General features: G+C 41.4%; 1 long non-coding RNA gene across 5 annotated transcripts in view; it reads left to right on the forward strand.

The window, feature by feature from the left end:
* The window catches only part of LOC112449612 (uncharacterized), a 113,792-nt gene that overhangs the window by 26,454 nt on the left and 71,887 nt on the right, over positions 1-15,451 (forward strand). For all 5 annotated transcript variants that reach the window (XR_009490458.1, XR_009490457.1, XR_003038209.2 and 2 more), the window contains one exon: positions 2,957-3,098. This is a non-coding gene — a long non-coding RNA (uncharacterized lncRNA). The remainder of the gene's footprint in view (positions 1-2,956; positions 3,099-15,451) is intronic.

A 15,451-nucleotide genomic window follows, 5' to 3' on the forward strand; every position in this document is an offset into this window, starting at 1 on the left:
GGTGAGACTGAATTATATTTCTTTTTCACACTGTTGAAAATAGTATAAAGTTGTCTTATGTAGAGGAGATAAAAGAGTCTATGGCTAAAAACAGAAAAAAGTCTTACACAGAAGGATCAAGTAGTTAAAAACAATATTATTTTCTGAGTTTTATGTTTGTAGTATTTGTCAGCTTTTTAAATATTTTGTTGTGATTTATTGTCTAGGTTCAGTTCAGTTTCAGTTCAGTCGCTCAGTCGTGTCCGACTCTTTGTGACCCAATGAATCGCAGCATGCCAGGCCTCCCTGTCCATCACCAACTCCCGGAGTTCACTCAGACTCATGTCCATCGAGTCAGTGATGCCATCCAGCCATCTCATTCTCTGTCATCCCCTTCTCCTCCTGCCCCCAATCCCTCCCAGCATCAGAGTCTTTTCCAATGAGTCAACTCTTCCCATGAGGTGGCCAAAGTACTGAGTTTCAGCTTTAGCATCATTCCTTCCAAAGAAATCCCAGGGCTGATCTCCTTCAGAATGGACTGGTTGGATCTCCTTGCAGTCCAAGGGACTCTCAAGAGTCTTCTCCAACACCACAGTTCAAAAGCATCAATTCTTCGGTGCTCAGCCTTCTTCACAGTCCGACTCTCACATCCATACATGACCACAAAAAAAACCATAGCCTTGATTAGATGAACCTTTGTTGGCAAAGTAATGTCTCTGCTTCTGAATATGCTATCTAGGTTGGTCATAACTTTCCTTCCAAGGAGTAAGCGTCTTTTAATTTCACGGCTGCAGTCACCATCTGCAGTGATTTTGGAGCCCCCAAAAATAAAGTCTGACACTGTTTCCACTGTTTCCCCATCTATTTCCCATGAAGTGATGGGACCAGATGCCATGATCTTTGTTTTCTGAATGTTGAGCTTTAAGCCAACTTTTTCACTCTCCTCTTTCACTTTCATCAAGAGGCTTTTGAGTTCCTCTTCACTTTCTGCCATAAGGGTGGTGTTATCTGCATATCTGAGGTTATTGATATTTCTCCCAGCAATCTTGATTCCAGCTTGTGTTTCTTCCAGTCCAGCGTTTCTCATGATGTACTCTGCATATAAGTTAAATATGCAGGGTGACAATAGACAGCTTTGACGTACTCCTTTTCCTATTTGGAACCAGTCTGTTGTTCCATGTCCAGTTTTAACTGTTGCTTCCTGACCTGCATACAAATTTCTCAAGAGGCAGATCAGGTGGTCTTGTATTCCCATCTGTTGAAGAATTTTCCACAGTTTATTGTGATCCACACAGTCAAAGGCTTTGGCATAGTCAATAAAGCAGAAATAGATGTTTTTCTGGAACTCTCTCGCTTTTTCCATGATCCAGCGGATGTTGGCAATTTGATCTCTGGTTCCTCTGCCTTTTCTAAAACCAGCTTGAACATCAGGAAGTTCACGGTTCACGTATTGCTGAAGCCTGGCTTGGAGAATTTTGAGCATTACTTTACTAGCATGTGAGATGAGTGCAATTGTGCGGTAGTTTGAGCATTCTTTGGCATTGCCTTTCTTTGGGATTGGAATGAAAACTGACCTTTTCCAGTCCTGTGGCCACTGCTGAGTTTTCCACATTTGCTGGCATATTGAGTGCAGCACTTTAATAGCATCATCTTTCAGGATTTGAAATAGCTCAACTAGAATTCCATCACCTCCACTAGCTTTGTTTGTAGTGATGCTTTCTAAGGCCCACTTGACTTCACATTCCAGGATGTCTGGCTCTAGGTCAGTGATCACACCATCGTGATTATCTGGGTCATGAAGATCTTCTTTGTACAGTTCTTCTACTTAGTTTTGTATTCATAGTTGTATGTGTGTGTGTGTGGATGGGTGTGTGTGTATATATATATATATATATTTTTTTTTTTTTTGGTAAAGGCACATCTCCACTTGAATTACATATACTTCAGACCCCTTAAAACCTGGGTTTGTATCTGGATTTTGGATATCAACGTGAGTGGAGAGGAATCTCTGGAGTGTATATGGAAGTAATTTTCTGAGATAGTTGTTGGTGTGCCATGGATCACCCCTCCTATCCCCTGCCAGCCCCACTCTCCCCAGTCACCAAGGTGAGGGAAAAGGGTGTTCTGCTTTTCGTGACAAACAAAAAGAGGATGACTCAGAAAGCTTGATGTTTAGCTCCTGCAGCTGATGTAACAACAGGACCAGTGTGTGTGACAACAGGACCTGACTCTGTTTATTTTGTGTGTGTGTGTGTTAGTCACTCAGTCATGTCTGACTGTCTTAGCGACTGCATTGACTGTAGCCTGTCAGACTCCTCTGTCCGTGGAATTCTCCAGGCAAGAATACTGGAGTGGGTTTCCATGCCCTTCTCCAGGGGATCTTCCTGACCAAGGGACTGAACCTGTGTCTCTTGAGCCTCCTGCACTGACAGGCAGATTCTTTACTCCTAAGCTACCAGGGAAGCCCACTTGACTCTAGGCTGGAACCTAAAAGGGAGAGTCAGGTAGCTAGCTGTTCAGGCAGCTGAAGCCAAGGAGGGGTTACTGCATTGATCCATTTACACTCACAGAGTTTATTAGGGGTAAAAAATTTTCCATGGGCCAGAGAGAGACCAAGTGCAGCTCTCTCAAATCCTGCCCAGGAGGTCACTGTAGAGAACGATGGAGGCCCATGTGGTGACAGAGTCCATGTGGTTGATCTATGGAAGAATCAGGGGCTGCGGGGCCACTTCTGGCCAAGGAAAATGTGGCAGTGCATCACAGGAAGTCCGGCTAAGTGTTCCCAGGGGAGAAATCGGAAGATCCCTAAGGGTGCTCAGCCAGTCATGGCCAACTCATTTCAACACCATGTACTGTAGCCCACCAGGCTCTTCTGTCCATGGTATTCTCCTGGCAAGAATGCTGGAGTGGGTTGCCATTTTCTGTCCAGGAAATCTTCCCGACCCAGGGATTGAACCTGTGTCTCCTGCATTGACAGATGGATTCATTACCCCTAGCGCCACCTGGGAAGCCCTCTAAAGAGGAGAGACTCCCCCAAAGGAATACCAACTAAGACACAGTGACAACCATTGAACACCAGCCAGTCCCAGATGTGTGAGGCAAGGGTAAAATGGTGCCAGGTAAGTAAAAATTGTCCCGTTCCCCTCCCTCCCCTCCCTCTCCCCAGTTGCTCTGTACTCAAGGTCAGCTAATAGTTGGGAAGGAGTTAAGAAGAAAGAGGAGGACACATTTCTTTCTACACTCAGGGCAGCTAGCATTTAGAGTGACCATAGAAGCTGCTTATAAGGATGGTCTTTGGCTGGTGTCTGGGAACTTGGATTTCAGGAGGGTTCCCGTGCCTCCATCTCCTTGGAGTAGCTCGCTGGGCCTAGTCTGTGCAAACAGTACACTTTATGCTGAACTCCTGCTTTCCTCCTGGGACCCCTGAATTTTGCTACATGTTAGGCAAGGGTACCCATGAGGCAAAATCCTGAATAGTGTGTCTAATGAACTTCCTCAGTTGGCAACCTTTCACATATGTCATCACAGCTCATTGTTGGGAGGATTAATTTCATGCTGTGTGCCTCCACCAGGAGAGGACTGTGGAAGCTTGTGTCTAATTTACCCCAGATTTTTGCTCTGTGTGCCTTTCCCTTTGCTGATTTTGCTTTGTATCCTTTTGGGTACAGCACAACTATATGCAAATCCTGTGACAGATTCTAGGAAATCACTGAACCAGAGAGGGTCTTGGGGACCTCCTGATACCAGGTCCTGGGTATGGAAATAGAGGGGAGTTTTGCTTGTGAATGAAGCTCAAAGCTCCGCTTATTAGACAAACTAGAAGCTGAGTGACTGAACTGACACTGTATTTTTGGCTTGAAGTAAACAGGAGTGTCATGAGATCAATCAAGTTTTCATGCAGAGATAGAACAACCAGCCCTATAAGCTAACAAAGTGGTAGAAAACAAGAATAAAATTACATTCTGCTTGCATCCTGTAAGGTAGGTTTGTTCCATATGTCGATGCTGTGCCTATTACCCCACTGAACTCTCCTAGTAACCAATGGAGACAGGAAGGACTTTACAAACAAGGAAACCAGTATAGCTAAGGGTTGAAAAGACATTCATAAGCTCGCGTGGCAGTGGAAGTATGACCCAGATATTGCAGTTTGGCCCTCTGCCTCTAAGATTTGTTTTTTTTCCCCACTTGGCCACATTGACTTTGCTGTTTAATATAGAGTGATGGGATCAACCAAAAATCTATAGTTCTCTCCTCTAAAAATAAAACTGACATTACTACTCTGTGGACTCTCTCTGTTCACATCCATTAAACATGTGTCCTTTGACATATATTTATATCCTATCTGGGAGCTTAGTTTGAACAGGCTCATCTGTCCTATTTGAACTGATGACCTTGGAGCAAACCAGCTCCTAAGAGAATACAGCCTGCACCTTTGATCTTGTAGACTGGTAGATCCCGGTAGTAGCCTGTGTGTGTTTGTGTTTACATGCCTACAGAGTGGGATGTAATTCTGTCCCACCTGAATGATATACTGAATGTGTCATGTCTGCTGTAATAGTCATCAATACACAAAAAATCTAGTCTTTCCTTTAATGCTATCAGTTATGGCCTCAGCTCGATGACTTCAACAAGAGCAAAGTCCAAACCAACTTTCTCAAACTTTAACCTGTCTAACAATTGACCAACCATTTTACTAGATATTATGCTAGATATGTGAGATGCAGTAATGAACACAACAGAGCTGCTGGCCCGAGGAAGTTCAGGCTCTAGTGGGGAAGACAGGCAAGAGAATCAAATAAAATTTCAGTGGGATATACTGTAGCAGAGTCAGGTGGACAGATGGGTCATTTATTTGTTTAGTCTTAAATGTTTATTGGAGTACAGTTGATTTACAATGTATTAGTTTCTGCTCTACAGCAAAGTGAATCGGGTATACATATACATGTGTATACGTGCTTAGTCTCTCAGTTGTGTCCAACTCTTTGCGAGCCCATGGACAGTAGCCCATCAACCTCCTCTGTTCATGGGGATTCTCCAGGCAAGAATACTGGAGTGGGTAGCCATGCCCTCCTCACATATGTATATATATACACTCATATGTTGTCCAGTCACTCAGTCATGTCCAACTCTTTGAGACCCCCAAGCAGCTTGCCAGGCGTCCCTGTCCTTAGCTGTTTCTCAGAGTTTACCCAAAGTCATGTCCATTGAGCCAGTGATGCCATCCAGCTGCCTCATTCTCTGTTGTTTCCTTTGCCTCTTGCCCTCAATCTTTCCCAGCATTAGGGTCTTTTCCAATGAGTTGGCTCTTCGCATCAGGTGGCCAAAGTATGTATGCATATACATACACTTTTTAAAAAGTTTTTTCCCATATAGACTATTGCAGAATATTGAATAGAGTTCCTTGTGCTATACAGTAGGTCCTCATTAGTTATCTATTTTATATATAGTAGTATGTGTCAATCCCAATCTCCCTTTTTCCTTACTGGTAACCATAAACTTGTTTTCTACATCTGTGACTCTATTTCTGTTTTATAAATAAGGTCATTTGTACATTTTGGGGGGAAACAGTGGCTGACTTTATTTTTCTGGTCTCCAAAATCACTGCAGATGGTGATTGCAGCCATGAAATTAAAAGATGCTTACTCTTTGGAAAGAAAGTTATGACCAACCTAGACAGCATATTGAAAAGCAGAGACATTACTTTATCCACAAAGGTCCGTCTAGTTAAGGCTATGGTTTTTCCAGTGGTCATGTATGGATGTGAGAGTTGGACTATAAAGAAAGCTGAGGGCTGAAGAACTGATGCTTTTGAACTGAGATGTTGGAGGAGACTCTTGAGAAGAGTCCCTTGGACTGCAAGGAGATCCAACCAGTCCATCCTAATGGAGATCAGTCCTGGGTGTTCATTGTTAGGACTGATTTTGAAGCTGCAACTCCAATACTTTGGACACCTGATGCAACAAGCTGACTCATTTGAAAAGACCCTGATGCTGGTAAAGATTGAGGGCAGGAGGAGAAGGGGATGACAGAGGATGAGATGGTTGGATGGCATCACCGATTCAGTGGACATAGGTTTGGGTGGACTCCGGGAGTTGGTGATGGACAGGGAGGCCTGCTGTGCTGCATTTCACGGGATCACAAAGAGTCGGACACGACTGAGCTACTGAACTGAACTGTACATTTTTTTTAGATTCCATACATAAGCACTATCATGTACTCTTGGTTTTTCTCTGTCTGACTTACTTCATTCAGTATGATGACCTCTAGGTCCATCCATGTTGTTGCAAATACCATTATTTTGTTCTTTTTATGGCTGAGTCATACTCCATTGTATACATGTACCACATCATCTTTATCCTTTTCTCTCTCAATAGACATTTAGGCTGCTTCCATGTCCCGGCTATTGTAAATAGTGTTGCAATGAACACTAAGGTTCATGTATCTTTTCAAGTTATGGTTTTCCCCAGGTATATGCCCAGTAGTGGAATTGCAGGATCATATGGTATGTCTATTTTTAGTTTAAGGAACCTCCATCCTGTTCTCCATAATGGTTGTACCGATTTACATTCTCAGCAACAGTGTAAGAGGTTCCCTTTTCTCCACATTGCCTCTCCAGCATTTACCATTTGTAGACTCTTTGATGATGGCCATTCTGACCGGTGTGAGGTGATATCTCATTGTTGTTTTGATTTGCATTTCTCTAATAATTAGTGATGCTGAGCATCTTTTCATGTGCTTTTTGTCCATCTATATGACTTCTTTGGAGAAATGTCTATTTAAATCTTCCACTTATTTTTTTGATTGGGTTGTTGGTTTTTTGATATTGAGCTACATGAGCAGTTTGTAAATTTTAGAGATTAATCTTTTGTTGATTGCTTTGTTTGCAAATGTTTTCTCCCATTCTGTGGGTTGTCTTTTCATTTTTGATAGACTGCTTGCTTTGGGACATATCCTGTCTCTATTTTCTAGCTTTGTCACCTTGGGCAAATTGCTTAACCTTTTTATACCTCAGGTTTATCATCTATAAATATTCAACCAACACTGACTCTGAGACTGTTCAACTGTATGTGAACCAGTGATATGTGAGACTCTGGGTTATAATTGTGATGGGATCAAGTCTTTGCTTTTGGGAAGTTCCCCTTCTGTTGGTGAGATGCACAAGCAAATAGGTAGCCATTATAATCAATAATAAGACTCCCATGGGGGAAATTCAGAGCGGTGTGGAAGCATATCCCTATTCAGTTGTAAAGGCTGCCCTTTGTTCACGAAGAGTTCTGTCAAGTTATAGGCAGAGAGAGAGACCGGGCACCCTCAGTTATATTCAAAGGAGAATCGGCAGGATGGTGAAGGGTTGCCGAACTGGATGACATGAACAGCAAGGACATGAATTAAGGAGACTTGTTGAACCTGAGAAAGATAAGATTCTGGACACATAAGAGCAGATTTTCATTATCCGAAGGGCCTTCATCTGAAAGTTTCCTGGTTTGGGCCCTATTCCCCATGCTCACATACGGCGGTTCCTGGGACACTGATCTCACCACAGCCCTCCCTCCGTTCTGTGCGCCCATCCCACACTGTTGCCTGTCGGCCTTTCTGGCTCCTCACTCACCCTGCCCTGGCCACACAGGCACCTGTTGCTCCTTACGCACTCCAGGAGCGTTTCCCCCTTAGGATCTCGGTGTTTGCAGGAACCGCCCTCTCCCCAGCTACCTGCCGACACACTTACCTCTTTTGGAACTTGCTCAACCCTGCAGGTCTCCTTGTTGCCCTCATCTGGTTTTTCCTCTGTAAAGCACGTCTCTTCCAACCCAGACCAGATATTTCCCATAACTCTATTGTCTGTCTTTCCCAACTGGAATGTAGTTCCATGAGGGCAAAGATATGTGTAATTTATTTAATGCTGGGTCGCAGAGCCAATGGCAGTACCTGTCGGTGGAAGATGCTCAGGTCACATTTGTTAGATGAAAACACATGAGAATGGATGCTCTGACAGAGCTTTTGAAAGGCTAACTGAGAGCTTTGGGATAAAGCGAGAACACTATCATTGGAAGACTTCAGACTTAGGCTGGACAAACCTTGGCAGTGACCTTGTAGAAATATTGAGAATTAAGTGGTAATTAAGTATTTTGTTCTTTTGAAGCACTCACTGTGTCTAGTTTCTAATTAGATGAAGGATAACTAGTAACATATTTTATTAATAAAAGAGCAATGCTCTTCCTGTCCGGATCTAAGATTGTGCTGCTAACAGAAAGATACCTAATTGCTTTTTCGGTTGGATTTAAAAATAGTTAGCAGTGATTACATATTTATAATTTATTTTAATACATGTCAATTATTAAATTATGTTTAATAATTAAATAATTTCACTAATAAATTTTTTTAATAATTAAAAAATTAAGTTGTGCTGGCTTATTTCAGGTAGCTCATACCATCTTAAACCCAATCTTTTGGGCCACATGATCCTAACACAGGCATTACTTACCCCCAGTGGTATTTTACCTTAAGTGCATGACCCAGTCTTAAATAGGCATCTTGAAATCCAGAGATATAAATTACACTGGCAAAATAATTACAAATATATCAATCTGTGTTGTGTGTTCTGAATAGCCATTCTTTTACATATTTGATTTTCTTAATGGACAGGCAACACTCAATTTTAAAAGCATATTACATTGTTAGGAAGATAGGTCATTTACTCAAATTTTTTTCTTAGTTTCAAATTACTTAAATTTTCTTCTTTTCCTATACTTGCAACGGTCCTAAATCTCTGGCCCCTTATCTTATACACTTATAGAGATACCAAGTCTTAAGCATTTTGAGTTCCTCCCAGTTGAAAAGCTTGAGCATTTTCCTACACCAAATGACAATAAAGTCTATAGTCAGTTTCCTAGGCGTGGCTCATATACTGTATTTACTATGGGCACCTTACCCCCGTATCTCACCTGTAAACCTGTATGAGACCTCTTGTGTGCAAAGACAAGAAGTATAGAATTTTGGAATTTTCAAGAGTTTTACACTATGTGTAACTTATTGTTGTTGGTGGTGTGTGTATGTGCACGTGCAAGTGTTTTAATCCCATTCTAATGAGTTGAATGTTTGAAGCATCGTAATTGTCAATATAAGCTCTAAATTAGTTAGCCTTTGAAACACTAATCAGAAGCCCACAGATTAGCAGTTCTGTTGGAAGGATTCAATTTTCTTTGATCAACACCAGAGAGTCTGTTAATTAGTACAATTGATGTTAGGCGTGATTTTTAAATTGGGGAAATGACTGGGTCCAAGATACATAGTCTAGATGGCTTACAAGGCCTTCTAATCTACTGATACAATTGCTTCACTTTGAGATAAAGCCCTGTCCTCGGGATTCCATCCAGGTCTGCGTGTAGCTTCCAGTGCGGGATTCCATCACCTCCTCTCTACTGGAGGGACAGCTGAATCCTGCCGCTGGAGTACTGTGCACGTGTCTCAAGACAGCCTTTCATCAAATGCATGAGCCAGAGTATAGAAAAGATAAGAGAGAGGAGATGTTGTCAAGCTTGCCCAATTTGTTATATGACTCTGGCTTGTTGTTGTTTAGTCTCTAAGTCACGCCCAGCTTTTTGCAGTCCCATGGACTGCAACATACCAGGCTTGCCTGTCCTTCACTGTCTCCCAGAGTTTGCTCAAACTCACGTTCATTGAGTCAGTGATGCCATCCAAACATCTCATGCTCTGTCACCCCCTTCTCCTCCTGCCCTCAATCTTTCCCAGCATCAGGGTCTTTTCCAATGAGTCAGCTCTTCGCATGAGGTGGCCAAAGTGTTGGAGCTTCAGTTTCAGCATCAGTCCTTTCAATGAATATTCAGGGTTGATTTCCTTTTTAGTTGGCTGGTTTGATCTCCTTGCTGTTCAACAGATTCTCAAAAGTCTTTTCCAACTCTGGTTACTGCTAAATTAGTAAACATTTAAATACCCAATCGAATTTGCTCAGAGACTAGCTTTTGTGTGAATATGCCAGTTGGTAGAAAAACTGTCAAGGAGTATGCCCCTCACTGCAGACTCCAACCAGGGAAGTCACTCATGTCTAATTGTTAATTGTCAACAACCACATTGGCTAATGCCAATGAAGGTATGCCCTTCATGGTTATGGAGAATTTCAAGATGTTAAAAGTCCCATAAAAGTAAGTATATGATAAATTTACAAATATTTCCCAAGAAATAAGTAAAACAACAAATCATATGATTTATACTATATCAAGTGAACTAAGAATTTTCTAAATCTGCTACACTAATAGCTTGTATCCAAGTAGAAATGATCCTACAAACGAATTATGTCCTTTAAAATGGGAGAGAGATTTTTTTCTCTCTGTTAATAGACCTGCTCTTACAGAAAGCCCAAGAAATTAGGATCGTGTGGATGTTCAGAAAAGTTGCAAGGTGAGGAAGGAGATAGAGGTTCTTTAAATAACTGAATACATTATGGAGAGAGGAGAAAATAAAATTAGCTAAGGGGAATGTATATAGTTTGGACATTTTAAACAATGACCTAACTTAGCGATGACCAGAGGTGAACAGTGGAGAGGAGCAAGGGAGTAGTATGACCTGGGTGATTTATCTGACGGGGAAAGAAGAGGGGAGGTTGTGGCAGAAGAAAATCTTTCTAGGGAATAGGTTTCCACACTCATCACTGGGGCACGGTTAGCCGGAAGCAAATGTTCACTTTATAGCAGTGACGACTGAGTCGTTGAGCTGTGGCATGGCAGTGCGTGCAGTGGTCCTATCTCCTTTCCATTGCTTGGGTTTGTAAGTCAGAGACTTTTAGTATTCCTAGAGCAAAACTTATTCTCTGCTTTCAAAACATCAAGTTTAAACCTGGGGGTCCTAACTTTTAGGCTTAATACTCATTTAAAATAGGTTCTACTTGTGACCTAATTTGCAATTAACTACAGTCAAATTTCAGTAATATTTCTGAGACAGCCACTAAGCAATGCAAAGCAAAACAAAAACAACAAAACTATTGACATACAGCTAATTTATAAACTGATGTTAGTCCTTGTTTCCAAAAATAATATCTGAAGACAGAAATAAGGAACTGACAGCATTTAGAGCAATTAGGTACAATTAAGTACTGTAACAGACGCAGTCCAAGGGATGATGTAAATGCTGATTCCTTCATTTTAAATTCTCTAACAAGGAAAGGAGGGTGTCAGAGGATGAGATGGCTGGACAGCATCACTGATGCAATGAATATGAACTTGGGCAAACTCCAGGAGATGATGAGGGACAGAGAGGCCTGGCATGCTGCAGTCCATGGGGTCGCAAAGAGTCGGACATGACTGGATGACTGAACAACAACAGCAATGAGGATATTATTTTTTTCTCCAATATAAAAACAAAAATCAGATATGGAACGTAGAAAGCAACACATACGGGTGAATGGAAGTTCTTGAATCTAGCACCCAGAGTCTGTGCCATGAAGACATGCTGTTCTTCACTGCATTAAGTTCTTAACTTCATCACCAGACAGGCATTACATCCAAAGGAAGAAAGGATCTATCACACTTAACCTCAGAAGGCCTGACAATCAGTCACTTTTTAGCTTTGGCAAGTGAACAGTGAGTGGGGTGGCAGTTGTTGATTGCTCTCTTTGTCATTGTTGCCAAATCCCACAGCCAGACTGAAGCTCCATTCTAAAGGACCCACGTGTCCAATTGAAACAGAGGATGACCTTGTCATAGGCAAGGCTGGGAGGAAGTTCTGTGCCTGCCGAATGAGCAACGGATAGTTCCAGTCATGGTTGATGTCAAAAGCTCTATGAAACCAGGGGATGTCATGCCAACCCTGGTGCTCACATGGGGAACTCATTAACGCACCAATGGTTCTGGGCTTTTTTTTTTTTTTTCATGAAAGAAAGTGCTAAAATTCAAAACAAATGGCCAAGTGCATTTTGTATTTATATCAGTCTAGTTTTTACTTGAGCATAAACGAAATCTTTCCACATATGCTAATGGAAACCCGTTTTGATTTTCTGTTTGTCTCTGGGTTTGCTTCCTAGAAAAGAAAAAAAAAAAAGGTTCATTCTCTGTCATCAAGGGTAATGATTATAGGAAATCAAATCTGAAAGTTAATAATAGCAATTCATTGCTATAAGTATGTATTGAATGGTGTCCATTCTTTCAACAAAGATGTCTTAAGCATCTATTCTATGCAAATCCCTCAGAGGATACAAATATGAATAAGACATAGAGTGTGCCTTCAAGAATTCCAGACTTTAGAAAAGAAGATAAAGAAATTCACATCAATAGCTCTAACAGTGGGTAGAAATGATATCTGCATTATAAAGGAAGCACAAATAAAATGCTAGTGTTTGCGGTGTACCTGGAATTTAAAAAGCAGTGTGTGGGCTTTGGGATCTAAAACACCTGTGTTAGTCTCTTGCTTTGGTCATTTATTGTGACATTGGGTATACTGTTGTTCAGTTGTTAAGTCCTGTCTTGAGTCTTTGAGACCCTGTGGACTGCAGCATGCCAGGCTTCCCTGTCCTTCACCATCTCCTGGAGTTTGCTAAAACTCATGTCCATTCAGTCAGTGATGCTATCCAACCATCTCATCCTCTGCTGCCCCCTTCTCCTCCTGCCCTCAAACTTTCCCAGCATCAGAGTCTTTTTCCAATGAGTCATCTCTTCCCATCAGGTGGCCAAAGTACTGGAGCTTCAGCTTCAGCTTCAGTCCTTCCAGTGAATATTCAGCGTTGATTTCCTTTAGGATTGACGGGTTTGATCTCCTTCAATGTAATCATGCTGCATCTCAATCCCCTATTTGTATTTAATAAAATGGTCTAGCAACACTTACCTCAACAATGAGTTGAGGTTTAACTCAGGGTTCAAGGGCATAATGTATGTAAATTGCTTACACAGAACTAGGCAGAGATTGGTATTATAAAAGATAAAGAGGTTATTTCATGCTGAGACCATTAGGAAACATTTTATCTGAGTCTTAGAAGCTGGATAGAAAGAATTACATCATCAAAAAAGCTGGGGTGGAAGGACACTTGGCCCATTCAGGGAACAAAATGTTGCTCAGTTTTTCAGGAGTACCTTGGTGGCAAGGAATTCTGTTTACCCAGCAATGGAGAGGATCTGAATGTGTTTGTTGGTCGAGCTTGGAGTACAGGTATATAGTAATGACCCTAAGCAAGGGGAAAGATTGGGAAATGGTCCAAAAGTTGGATTACCTGGCTTATTTCCCTCTGCATAGCAACCTGGAGCTAGTTCTCTAAGCAGATTTGCTGTCCTGGGCTGCCATTATCTGTCTTTCTTCCTCCTAGGACAAAAATCCTTTGTGAAAAGCAAATATTTATTTCGATGGAACCCTGGATGAAGAGGGAATATTTTGGGATCTAGGTCTCAGCTAAAAAGAGGCCAGCACCTTGCCAGCTCATCTGTGTCTCAGTGTTAAATATTTCAGAGACACCAGACACCGGGCAGCATTATTTACAGAACATTATCAGTAGCAGCCAGAAGAAATTAGAGGAGGCTTAGCAGGCTGAGGTGTTTTGTTTATGACTAGTCATTAAACAAATTATAATTGCTTAAAAACTTTCTATGCCTTTTGCAGTTTTTAGATACACCAGTGCTGCTTTGCCATAAACAAATATTAATAGTACTAAGATGGGTTAAATGGCACGTGGATATTTATTATGTGCAGATAGTGTTATTATTATTTATAACACAGTTGATTCTCATTCAAAGCAATGGCTTCTATTGGCATGGAATTCATATGCTTGGCTATTCCATGAATTTCTGGATTTCAAATGCTGTTTTCAGTTGTCTTGACAAGTTCTTTCGGTAAAGTGACCTGACCTTTTTGTCGGGTAGATAGAGTTATCGTGCATCTCTGGGGTATAGTTGTCAAAACTGATTTGTTGTGTTGTAATATGAAGAATTGCCTGGTAAGGTGGTTTTCTAAGTTGCAGAAATCGGTCCGAGGTTCTCCAAATGTTTTAACTAGTTCAGTGCTGGCTTCGCCACTTGCCAAGCATTGAACTTAGAGCTAATGGAGTGGACCCACTGGCTGGCTGTCTATTTCATCCCTTCTCTCTTCTTCCCTCTTATAAGCACCTAACTTTTGTTCACATATACACCTCTCGTAATCACATTCAGAAGAAACTGGAGCCATCCCCAGCTCTAGGAATGGTCCTTATTACTTTTAGCATTCTAGCACATGACATTCCTTAGGAACAGTTATTGACTCAGGAGTTATATGACCTAAGTTGTCCCCGTCAGCTTGAGGGGAAAAACAGAAAAGAGAAGGGTTGTCTCTCATGTTGAGAAACAAGGAAACATGTTGCTCCAATTGTCACTGACGCATGAGGTGGACATCAGGTGGTACAGGTACAGGACAGAGATGCCACTGAGGACAGAGAAAACAGGTCCTTGTATGACACCCGGAGGACTTCCGGCCACTGTACTCTCAGTTGCAGCAGCGATGCATTTCCTTGTTGATCGGGGGTTTCTGATACTTGTGGCCAAAGCATTTTAGTGTATGGTTAAGTGTCCTGGAAACTAAGTTCACTCATTTCTAAGCATTCACCTCACAGGCCTTTTGTGAGGACTATTTGAGAATAAGTGCTCAATTAATTTAGCAAGGACTCTTTTGTGTCCCCTTCGTAGATAGTATTGTTCTGGGCCCAAATAATAAATCCTTCTTCACATTTGTTGATTCACAGTTTATGTGAAACCTGCTCCACTTGCCAACTGCTCACTTGGCTTTGTTTTGATTCTATGTTTGTTTCTACATTTGCTTCAATAAACGGTGATGTTTACAACTGGCTTTTAGAAATTAATACTCCTCCTACTTCCCAAGACTCTCTCTTTTGTCCTTTTTCCAATCTTTAAAATGAGATAGAAACTCAGAAAAGAGGTTGATTTGTCCAGAGTCTAGTGAAAGAGCTAGTCTGATGAGAAGAAGATAATTTTTACATTTTGTTTCTTATCGTGAGAATATTTTTATTTAGATTCACTATTAGCAGCAGAGTTAAAGTTAGAATCCAGCTCACACCCCTCCCCCTGTTTTTTGGTCCATTTTTATTTTCTTGTTTGTTTCCCTACCTTATGGATTCTTCAAATAAGTCAATGCTGTCAGGATAGTTCTAAGAATAAGCTACTGTTGTTAGTTTTATTAATTTGCAGAATGTACAATTTGTTAGCTTGCATTTGTTAATCTGCCATTATAATTCTCTCCTGTACATATCATCTTTCTTGTATTAGCATTTGTTTACTAACCCGCATCTGGGGCTAACTGTGGGTGTGTAATTGAAATGATGTTGCTAGTCTTTGCTGGTGTAGGCCACAGGAACCCAGGTGGCACAGTCCTGGGTAATGTGTTTAATTGCCTTGTTAACTGATTATATCTCTTAGACCTTTCATTAAGTAAGTTCCCTTTGTCACATGCTTAGGACAATTGCTCTAGGCCAGTAGATTTCAAATTGCCA

The sequence above is a fragment of the Bos taurus genome, chromosome 14 (genome assembly GCF_002263795.3).
Source record: "Bos taurus isolate L1 Dominette 01449 registration number 42190680 breed Hereford chromosome 14, ARS-UCD2.0, whole genome shotgun sequence".
Taxonomy (NCBI): domain Eukaryota; kingdom Metazoa; phylum Chordata; class Mammalia; order Artiodactyla; family Bovidae; genus Bos; species Bos taurus.